The sequence below is a fragment of the Strix uralensis genome, chromosome 2 (assembly GCF_047716275.1).
Source record: "Strix uralensis isolate ZFMK-TIS-50842 chromosome 2, bStrUra1, whole genome shotgun sequence".
Classification (NCBI taxonomy): domain Eukaryota; kingdom Metazoa; phylum Chordata; class Aves; order Strigiformes; family Strigidae; genus Strix; species Strix uralensis.
The window spans coordinates 114,469,093-114,481,137 of NC_133973.1; the positions used below are offsets into that span (position 1 = coordinate 114,469,093).

Sequence of the window (12,045 nt, forward strand, 5' to 3'; positions counted from 1 at the left end):
GAAAACTGCAAGATCTGTTTGAATTATCATTGCCCAGGTAGAAGAAAATGGCAGTTTGTAGTCATTCACTGGCACAAGTTGGGTGTCAGCTGGCTTTTCTCATTTATTTAAGAAGGAAATAGGATTAGGTCAAAATCTGTGAAGGGCAAGAATTTGGGGACTATTTCTTTCACTCATCCAATGTATACACCCATCCAAAATCTGAAAGCAAATGCTAAAATCTCACTATATGTAGAGCCAGGTTTCCCTTTAGCTGGAATTTTTATCATCAAATACACACACAGCACCTTGATTTGACACTAGCCAGTTACAATCCTCAACTTCACACTAAAATAAAAATATTGAGCCAGTCCAACTATTTTCAATAAAAATTTTGTGGTTTATTTTGGAAAAAAAGTAATTTTTGTTCAAGTTTTCCACTCTGAAAAAAGAATCTGAAATATTGCAAGACATTAACAAGCTCCCTGTAATTTTGTGGAGAAAGAGACATTTTTAGAGCAGTTCACTTTGTTTAGAAACCCACAGTAAGACCTGGAGGAACACCCAGGTGCTGTCCAAGTGGAATTAGCACCAGCATTTAAGAGGACAGTCATCCAAGAAGCCCTGACCAACCCAGGTATGGGCAACAGCACCCCATGCAACTCTTGGGTTTCTGCTAAACATTTTCTTGAGTGCTCATAATCCTGTCCTCTTAGCACTGAGAAACTGGGCTGTCCATGCATACCTACCTCCCACATAAGGCCAGTGGGGACACATAAACCTGTCAGCTCTGTAAATCCTTCAGGGCTTCATTCAAGTCCTAAGGGCTTGATTTGCTACGTTCCTTCAAACCCTAACATCCCTAACTGTGCTCAAGGCACAGGTTTAGGATTTGCTGTGGTTTTAGGGATCTCTGCTGCGAGCAATCCCAGGCCTAGACTCCAACCCTGAAGTTAAACTTCTGTTTTCCAAACTAAGAATCTCTTAAACTTAATTACAGCAGCTCTAAAAACCTTAGACCCTCTCTGGAAAGGCATGTACACCCTAATGTTTTTATGGGATCTGCTCTGCAGTCTGTCTGCCATGAAGCACATGGAAAAAAGGAGCCCTGCATGCTTCCCCTCATCAAAGCATCATCATGCTGCACATCCATCTTAGCCGGGTTGCTCATGATGTCCTTGCTTCCCTGTGGAGCAGGACTACAGCCTCCCAGAAAGTCAAACCTACATTCCATGCTTCATGGGCACCAAGGCCACTGGGAGTCCCTGTGGGCACAGGACCCACCCTGGCTCTGGCTGGGGAAATAAGGGCATGGTAGCAACCAGCTGCACAGCCTGGAAAGCAAGCTTTGTGCCCAGTTTCTGCCAGGGCTGCTTCCATTTACTGACCCCACTCCTCTGAAACAGGAATTTCCTACAGAGCAAAGCACCAGAGCAGCCTGGGCAGGTCCAAACTCTACGGCAGCCTCTTCTGCCTATGGTGTTAAAGGGTATAGTCTACATAACATTCAACTTCTTCTTCTGCTTTATCATAGGGGAGGTTTTGCATTGTTATTTCAGCCACCTCTCTTCAGCACAGACAAAAAAAATCCCACGATTGGATAGTTCTAATTCCTCCACTTACATTTCTTTATTAATGCTTTACTCTCTGTGTGCAGTAGACTAAAAAGCACTGCTGCTGAAAATCCTCCCAGCAAACAATACAGGATCAAAGAAAAGAACAGAATTCTGTGACTTGTTCAAAAGTGAATGGTGAGGCTAAACAACAGCTCAGGAAATTATGCAAACAGTAAGTATACACTCAAAACAACCCCCTATAAGCAATGCCCAGAATACTCCATATTTTAAGTGGCATACAATAGCTGCTGTGCTATCTAATTGCCTTGATATAAGCTCACCAAAAAAAAGATAAACCTTACCATTCTTTTCAACCCAAAACAGTCATAGAAAATAAATCTTCAGTGGCAACCATTTTAAACTATATATCAAAAACAAAAGAAAAAAGAAACCCAAAACTTTACACACATCATAGAAGAACTGAGATGTTTTTTGCTGTATGTCTATAGTCAACTGCCAGCTAATATAAGGACCAAATTCCTCATCGCTAAAGAATACATGCAGGAATCAAACCCAGCCTGCCCTTTGTTCACACCACACAAACACAACACTCCTCTCTGGGATGCGATGCTTACCAGCTTCCAAGCAGGACTACATGTCTCCTTCAACAGCCTCCACTTAAAAAAAGACTTTCTTTTGCAGCTGTGTGGGCTCTGAGAGAAAACTGAGCAATGTTTTCTTCAAGCAGCAATAGTAGTTGTGCAGCCAGCAGTAACTACCACCAATCCCACTCAGCTCAGCTGTTTAACAGAACCGAAATGCAGAGTGCACATGTGTCCTGTGAAGGCAGAAAACATTTCCTTGCTAATTAACATTGGAGCCTCCTACCTGGGGAGGCACTAAACTGCACTGGTCATGAAAAATTAAACATCACCAATTGAAACAGAAGCATTTGCTCTCAGTGTCAGGCTTTAGCACCATAACAGGAGATAGGAGACTCAATAGAAAATAGTGATCACAAGAAACGATGAAGGCAATTGGATAGTCACAAACCCCAGTTTAACATGCAGAGTATTACAGTGGTGACAAGTCAAGGATTTTGTTCTCAGATCTGTTTGTTAGAAGCAGTTTTGTGCATTCAGCAAAGAAATCAGAAGGGAATAGCAATTACACAGAGCTGCCGCAGCTGAGCTTTTCAGACCATCACGCCAGTGCACCCCATTTCCCAGCAGGATGCTCCTATTGGGAAAACCTGATATCTGCTTGACATTACTGTTCTTCCCACAGTGGTTCAAGCAGTAGGATGTTTCGGAGCAAAACTGTAATGATTCGATAGAGAAATGTTCCACCCATAGAGGGACAAGACGTTACCTCTCCAGAGCCAGCAGCTTCAGTAGATTTATTGCATATTATCCCACAGCGGTTATTTTTCCTCCCAGTTTTAATTTTGTAGCACATAGTGCTTCCTTGATACAAGAATAACTTGCATAACCAAGCAGAGACTCATTTTGAAGCACAACTTACAATAGCATCCAAATGCCACGCTGTAAAGCTCAACGGGGCTGAGAATGGCACATGTCTTGCTATTAAATCTTAATACTTCCTGAGGGCTGTGTAAGTCTTAATTTTACCCTGTTTTTTTGCCACAGCACTGCACATAGTGTCATTTCAGTACAAATCGATTAAAACCTGCACAGATTTATCTGATCTGTTCCTCTATCAAAGTTTCAGAATCCTGTTCTCTCTGGAAACCTAGGAAGAGAAGATAAGGTGCAATACAGAAAAGCAAAAGATTAAAACAAATTGCTGTGGTTTTGTATTATTACAAAAAGTGAATCACCAGGGATAAAGATGGTGTAAAATGCTTGCTGTTCTCCCAGAGACACAGAATGATGGCTCCTGGCAACTAATTTACAAATTTCAGTTTGCTTCCTCACTGTCTTTTTTGCCTTTTCCTTTGTTATTATTTCATTTCCCTGCAGAAATATGGTAGGACACCACTGCATGATTTTTCTGCGTAGATGGCATTTTTAAAAAAATCATTTTGAGAGAACACGCTGTCCCACATTTATCCCATCTTATAGTGGAAAGCAGGTTAATGATGCTGCTTTGCTATGTCAGCCTGTAACTCCACACCAAGCTCTGTAGTTAAAAGTACCAAACAAGCATTTAATGAAGGTATTGCAGCACTCATTTAAAAACACTACACATGCATAATTGGGGATACAGCTTCTGGATTATGTAGGCTTTTTGTAGCTCTTTGTTTTTGTTTGCAATCCACCCTATGGTCTGCATGCTTTCTTGTATATACAGCTTCTCTGATGGTTTTCAATGATATGCTTTCCTTGTGCTTTTTTTTCTTTTTAATTATTCAGTGTTGGAATTAATAAACAGCTTAGAAAATGAAAATGTCACAGCTTAGTGCAGAATGCATCAATTAATGAAGTAGGGTGCAGGACAATTTAAAGGTACATTTCCCAGTGGCAGGAGAGCTGATTTTCAAGCTGGAATCCAAAGCAAAAATATCCCATTGACTGCGATAACAGCCAGCAGGCTTAAAAGATTCCAATGATTTTACAAATGGAGACAACCTATTTTTCATAAACAGTGACAGAACTTGGAGCTTAAGCATCATTTAAGAGATATAAAGTGCACAATATGCTCAAAGGGACTAAATTTACTTTAAAAAAGCAATTTGCAGATCTCACAAAAAATGTTGTAAGTTTGATCCAAATATTCATGTGATCAAAACTACAGAAATTTGCTAATCTCTCCACTGCATTCAACCTGTCCTACAATGAAATATCTTGGGGAAGGAAACAGGCCAGAGGAATTCATTATAGTTTTTTTAACTCTTTGAAGTACTTGGTCTGGGCATAACCAGAGAGGTGGATGGGTGCTTTGGAGATCCAAGGGTAGTTTGGTCTTTGCTTATCAACTGGATTTGAGGAGATCACTGAGATCTGATTGAAGCAAGATACTCTTATCAACTAGCCTCTAGCACAGTTTCTCCCCACATGCAAGAATGCAGTAATAATGCTTACAGAAGTATTCACAGGACTCTGAAAAAACTAGCATATTCCAAGAAATCCTGATACGCCCTTTCCAGAGGCAGAGAGGTAAAAATTGTTACTATGCTTCTGCACAGCCTCTCGAGTCTGGATGCAGAGGCGTCCCTGTTTCCTTCTTGCAGTCCTCAAATCTCTTCTTTAACTCCTCTCAGCCACACAGCAGAGAAGAGGGATGGGAGGAGATTTCCAGAAGAGGTGCCCTTGTCCCAGCTCAGGAACAGGGATCTGCCATAGGGGGCAAAGCCCAGGCAGTGCAAGTCCAAAACTACATTTGCTTCCCAGGAAAGTCTGAAGCAACACACACGAGATATGCATATTAGAAAGCCACCACTTCTGAGGAATCAATGGGAAATTATGGATTATATTAACATGAAGAACCACAACTCATCAAAAAGGGTTTTTCTTAGCAACTGTATTCCTCTCCAGCTGAATTTCTGTGGACTATGCCCAACATACTCCTGCTACTAGAAATTAAAGTTTCATTCTAGAAATAGGCCAGGCATCTTAGACCCAACTGAAAAAAATATTTTGTCTCACCTGCTTATTATGTTTAAGCCCTTGAGACACACATCATCTACTTTTTTGTCATCCCAAAATATGCCCTCATTTTCAGTTGCTCACAGGCAGCCAATCAAGTGCTGTAGGCTTTATACAAACACACACTAAGAAACAGACACCACCGCGAAGAGTTTGCAGTAGGACAAGTGGGGAAACTCCACAGTAATGTGGAATAAACAGAGCAGTGAAATGTTTTGTCCCAGGTCGCCAAACATAAATAGCAGAATGAGGGAAGTGCCAATGACCTCCTGATGCTGAAGTTTAATGTTCTGTTTGCTAGCAAATCTTCCTTTCTTTTAAGTCCCCCATCCTTCTCATCTAGAAACAGTATCTTATGTGGTTGAGTAAGCTGTAGGTCAAACACAATGATGCACTAAAATGTAATTCTCCAGGGCATCTACGCAAACTGATGCTCTTTGTGGCTAGGAAAGGAGGGGAAGAATTCACACACATGCATTAGCTATGTGCAAAAGCACTTTCTGAGACAACAAAATGTATGTCATGTTTTTAACTGAGGAAACGCAGAATTGAAGTTAAAGTGGAAATTATAATCTACACTGACTCTGATCCTAATCAGGGACTGATAAATTAAATACAGAAGTGTTAATCCTTGAAGGCATAGAGATATTTGATCAGGCAAGGTGTATTGATTGATAAAAATTAATTCTGACATCAAAACCTGTATTGACTGCTGTCTCTCTGCTTACCCAGTTTAACTAATATGACCTAAGAGACCCGTGTTTCAGTGAGTGTGGCTCCATGTCAGGGACTGTTTCCCTTTCCTTCCCATCTGCTGTTTCCTTCCCATCTATCATAATGGGACTCCATGGAAGTACCCTTCTGATCACACCTTCGCTACATACTGGCCTTTCTTTGAGCTGCAACATTGTGCAAAGAAAAAGTTTTTTTTAAAAAAAATAAAAGCATTTAAAAAAAACAATGAATGTAGCTGTCCACATCTTAAAGCATGCCAGAAATAAGTTATGCTCAGTGCACCATTTTGAAGAAAACCCAGACCTTGTAAATGGCCACCAGACTCTCCAAGAGTCCCAAGCCACGTGACAGATTTGGCAGCTTCATCCCTCTTCCCTGTGACACATTCATATTAAAGTCAGCTTTAGCCATCTAAAAGTTAAGTACTCAGTTTTATCCAGTGATTTTAACTCTACAGTGGTCTCAGGTCTATGATCAGTGGAGAACTGCAGACATGTTCAGAGAGCAACTCAACCCACTGTCCCAGATACCCAACATAAAACAGGCTAGGACCTGTTTTGCAGAGGTGTACGTCTCTCTTCATCTTCAGCTCCCAAATACCATGGTTGCCCACCTGCTCTGCTTATACTTACTTGCATTTTTATAACTGCTGACCACCATCAGGGGCTAAGACTGAACACAAGGATGGGTATAAGATGCAGAACGAGGTGAGTCAGAAGGGCTCCCAGGGCACTCATGAGAGGAGGGAAGCAAGGTTTGGCTGCTCCCTTCACAGATGTCTTGAATGCCTAGTGCCATTTGCCAGCATCTGGCTCAGTCTGGCACAGCCAAGGAGTTAATCCTTTTCCAGTATTAAGAGATACTGCACTACAGGCTGACAACTGGAACGTCTTCTCTTTCCTAGCACTACTGTTTACATATTTTCAGATAATTTTCCACAGATCTGTCTGTTTACGTTTGCCTTATTTGAGCCTTACAGATAGGAAATCTAGTATTTCTAGTTCCCCAGCTATTAACTTCTCTCTCTCCTCAGGAGAGCTTGCAATACCTCCCAGTCTAGCCCTACCTTCAAATTCAATTGATTTTTGTATTCACAGATTGTTAGTTATGACCAGACTTAATGCAAATTCCTGTGGGAACCCAGTGGACACTACATCTCAATTTGCAGTACAACCATCTATCATTACCATTCATGCCACGTTCAGTATGCCTGACATCACTGGGGCCCAAGAAAATTTATTTGGTGTGGTAGGCAAGACTAGGAGGCTATGAAATATATCAATACAAGGACAAAATTAATAATACCATACATGTGCAAATGTCACCTTTAAAAATCACTTTTATATTCTGTGATTGGCCTTTATTGAACTACATGTGTACATTCCTCATGAGTCTCTTACCTTCAAGATAACTTATTTTTCTTTCAAGAGAGTTAACAACTACTTGACTATGGTCAGGATTTAATATTATCTAATGGTGTCTGTCAGAGTAATTATTTTAAATCATTGCAATATTGCCTTTCTCAAATTGAAGGTATTTCCCAAATTACCATGACTGCTAAAAAAATTTGCAATGATTTAGTAAAGGTGTAAATAATTCCCTATTTCAGAGAACCTGTCCCTCATACTTGCAGGTATATGCATCTCCAACTGTCTCTTACTCTCTTGTCAGTGTAGCTGTTTATTTAGTATTTCATTTATCAATTATCTGTGCATATCAAGTGATACCTTGTTGGGGATTTTTCCAGCATAGAATGCATATATGAACAAAGAGGAATGGGTGAGAGAAATCTGCTACAACGAAAGGGTCAAAAGGCAACATATTTTGAAGTCTTACTGCATTCATTTCTGGACTACTCCGGATAAATGTGAATGACCTCCATACTGTGCATACGCATGAACTTATCAATTGGATTAGAAAGGTTACATCTACAGTGGCCCAGCTGTTTAAGAAGTGTCAAAGCAGTTTAAGAAGAGCCCTCGCAATCAAAATCTCAGCCTTGTATTTACATGTTAAAACAGAGCAATTTCTCTTTATAATCTGCTACTGCTCCAGAGTTCATGATTCTCATCTCTCTTGGTATTCACTTCAGTGCTGGAGCCAACACTTGTTATTCAAGTAAGGAAGCATCTTCGCAGATATGAAATGCAAATGCCAATCTTCACAATACTTTTTTTTGGACCAGCATTCACAATTTAATTTGTCTTCTTGGTTAATGAGTGGTTTAACTCCACTATGATAGCAACCCTGAAATCAGTCTACAAAGCTTTCTTCCGTCTGTAAAATTAGACATATTTCTTCTACTGGCCTTTTGTGTTGCATGAAAACAAAACAGATCTGGTGTTGCCACTACACTTACCACAAACACATAAAACATCATGCAAAGACTAAACATGCAGCAACATAAACCGGGGTGCATAATTACACAACAAACTGCTCACTGGCTCTGTAGATGTAACCCTGTGAGCAGAATTTGGCCTGATGATTTGGAATAGTATTCAAACAGATGCCCACATTTCTCAAATGGCTGAGACATGGCTTAATGTTGAAACACAACATCAGTTAGATCCATATCATGACTCTTTGTAATATATTTTGTGTAGGATGTGCAGTCATGAAAAATACTGCTCCAGTGTCAACTCCCTTTTATTTCAAACCTGCTTTTGTTACCTCCACTGCTGGGATCCGGTGGGGCCATACAGAAACAGCAGGTGTGTAGATCCCCAGATCAGAAGATGCTTGGGGAATGCAAATACCAAGGGAAGTATGATTCAGCACACAAGGGTGTCATGGGTTTTGGCACTGCCCAAAAATTCCTGAATCACTTTTCTGGATTTAAGTTCCTGCTTCCCCTTCGAATGCCAAAGATGCATCTCCAGATCTTCTGGTATCTAATACTAGATTCTGAGGCATGGTGCTGCAAGAGGTCAGAAGCTTAAAAATGAGCAAAACTTAGCACCTAGCTTTAAATAAGTCTTTTTAGCCGTTTACTGGATTTAACCCTAGCTCTCCCATCAAAAGTGGCTTTTGAAAATGGGACATGGCTACTTTGAAAATCTTAGATATTACTGCTCTAAGGGAGATGATAGCTTTACAAAGAAACCACGGGAGCACTGGGAAAAAGCACTTTAAAGACACAGCCCTGTTTTCAGTTACCAGCGTGAGCATCCTTTTGGGGAGAACAAGTAATTTCCTTTGCAAAAGCTGTCCCAAACAGCCCATGGAGTGCTCCAGCACTGACCCTCCTGCAGGGCAAAAGGAACCTGCAGCATGTGTCCATCTGGCTCACAACCACCTTCTGCACCACCAGTGAAGAGGTCTCTGCTTCCATGGGCAGCTGGACTAGGTGACCTCCAGCACTCCCTCCCAGCCAACTCTATGCCATGATCCTAAAAGGAGCTGGGAATAAGCTTGTGCCTTCACCTGATGTGGCAAACAATGCTGTCTTATTCACTACCCGGGGAAGAAAGGGAGCTGGAGCCAAGCCTCCTTCAGTGTGTGTATACACACACACATATGTATGTATGTATGTTCGACACGCCCACAACCTGCCACCCCATTGAGCAGGAAGGATGGGGGAAGAGAGCACTGATCTCTATATCAGATCCTAGGATCTCTCAGATCCCAGGATGCAGAAACCTGGGTAAGATGGGTAGCACACTGTTGCCAGATAAAGACAATGACCTTTTTTATGTATTAAAAATTCAGCCAGAAAGGTGGTAAAGGAGATTTTTGGGGGAAAGGAAAGATCAAAATAATAATAGTTTCAAAGCACTGTACTTATTTTAGACATTCTTACAGCATGTTTCCATAGGAACTGGAATGCAAAGAAGCACATTGCAGCAGTGTTCATAAATGCTGTGTGGTTTACTGGCTTGTAAAGGATCAGTTAAGGCCACCATGACCACTCTGACAGTGCCAGGTACCTGCTGCCTTTGCTGCACAACAGGATCTTAGCTATGATGTTTTGCAAAATCTAGGAAAAGAACCGTTTTTCCCTTGTTTTTCCCTTTCATCCTGCAGGCACGGCCAGTTTCACATCTTTGTGTAGCCACAGTGCTAAGCACTGCCCACCCAGACCCACTGTGGGGCATGAAGGCAGTGGGATTTAACCCAGGCCTTTCACAAACCACATGAGAATGAGGGAAGTGTAAACAAAGCAGAGCTTCTTGGGTGCTGGGGAGGCGGTGTGTCCTAGGGACTAACACACAGGCCTGGCTTTTGCATCCAGCTTTGGCACTCACATGCTGAGTGACTTTGTGCAAGTCACACTAGGTGAGATCTGCTCCATCTGTCAACTGCCCGGTCAGCAGGTGAGCACTTCCCTGGCCAACAGAGACACCCTCTATCCTGCCAAAGACACCTACCCCACGGACAGCATTCTTGCCCCAGAGCACCCACACAGCCACTCCTGTCACACCCATATATTAAGCATTTTGCCCACACCTCAAGGTGCCGTGTGGCAATTGCTTGTTTTCTCCATTCAAAATTGTCCGATATAGTATGAGGTCTGTGTTGCAGCTTACCAGAGCAGCATTTAACTGCATGAAGGGTATATTGCATGTCTTGGAGCAAGGCATGGGCATGTGAGGGCTTTTGGTAACCCTCCTGCTGGGACAGCACCGAAGGACCATATACAACATGGGGAGCCAGACCTGGTGTGATGTCACCCTTAACTCCTCCAGTGTCAGCCCTGTCAGTAGGCTGTCCTCAAAACTAACATGGGTTTTGTCTCAGAGGGAAATAATTAGTTGTCTCCAAAAGACAAGTTTTTGAAACAAAGCAACCCAGCCTATCTGATCCAGGGGACCACGACTGGGGACTGAGCAGGAGAATTAAACTATGTAGACATCACATACTGAAAGAGAACAAAGCTCCTCCAGGGAGTGATGATCTGTGCACCTCTCCCTTTGTTGTGGTATGAGCCTGAATGACCAGTCCAAATTTTAGATGGTAAAAATAAGATAAAATGACTCCTTGTGCTGTCATTCCTGAATGAGTGTAATGGTGCAGTAGCAATGATCCCATTTGTAAAGGACCTTCTCAACTACTCATGACAAGGACTGTGTAAGAACTAGTTACCTGCACTTATGGAATGAGAGGAAAATAGAACTTTGTTACTTATGGATTTAAAAATCCCTTAATATATACACATATTGAAGCCTGCCATCCCAAGTAAAGGTGGATAATTTCCAACAATCAGGGTAAAACACACTCTTCCTTGGACCTGCCACATTTAACTTCATAGTCCAGTAGGAACCTAAGCCAAAAATCTGGCCAAATGCTTCTGGGCAGAAGCATCATCCAGACCAGAGCTAGGAGGGCAATCTCAGTCCAAATGCTCCATCTGGGCAGGAACCAAGTGCAAATATCTTTATATTGCTGCAGAAGTGATAAAAACTTTTTTTTTTAAGTTATATTTTGTAAATCAATGGTTGCCTGCAGCATAGAAGTATTTTACAAATACTAAAAGAAACATTATATTAATTTAAATATTTAGATACTCCACATGCTGCAATGTTTTTTGCTCATCAAAACAACTTCCACTGTATGTATTGCCATAAGAATCCATATGCAAATTACAGATTTGACAAAGAAATATTGATATAGGATGCCTGAATCCAAGTCTTATTTCAAATGTTACAATGACAGTTTCAGTCAGTGGAACATTAGAAGAAAATATCTGGGAGCCCTGACAGCCTCACATTGAAATATAATTTTGTTATTAAAAACAAAACAAAACCAGAAACAAATTCTATCTTTAGAAACTAATTATTTAAAAGAAGATAATTCTGATTATTCAATCTCTTTTCCAACCTCTCCAATAAAGTAACTGTGGGAAGGTCCTTTGAAAGTGTATCACATTATGTCTTCTACACCTTATATTTTAAGGATCAGAAGTAGTATGTTACAAATATACATAATATCTATGCTTCCGTGCCTCTGAAGTCATAGACCGAAGTGGCAGAAGACATGCTTTGATTTCAGTTTTCCAATCCGAGTGAAATTTACTGGGCCAAACCAGCGCTATAACAGACTCAAAAGCGGGACGTAAGTTTTGCATGTCTGTGTGTGTCTGCACGACTCCAGTGTCTGCAAACACTGAGATTCCCAGCCGGGAACAATGTCCCAAGCCACGGTGAGATGTACTAAAATAGACTGCAGAG

At 41.3% G+C, this 12,045-nt stretch overlaps 1 protein-coding gene across 4 annotated transcripts in view; it reads right to left on the minus strand.

Moving 5' to 3' along the window:
- The window catches only part of MTUS2 (microtubule associated scaffold protein 2), a 324,610-nt gene that overhangs the window by 280,178 nt on the left and 32,387 nt on the right, over window positions 1–12,045 (minus strand). The window lies entirely within an intron of this gene.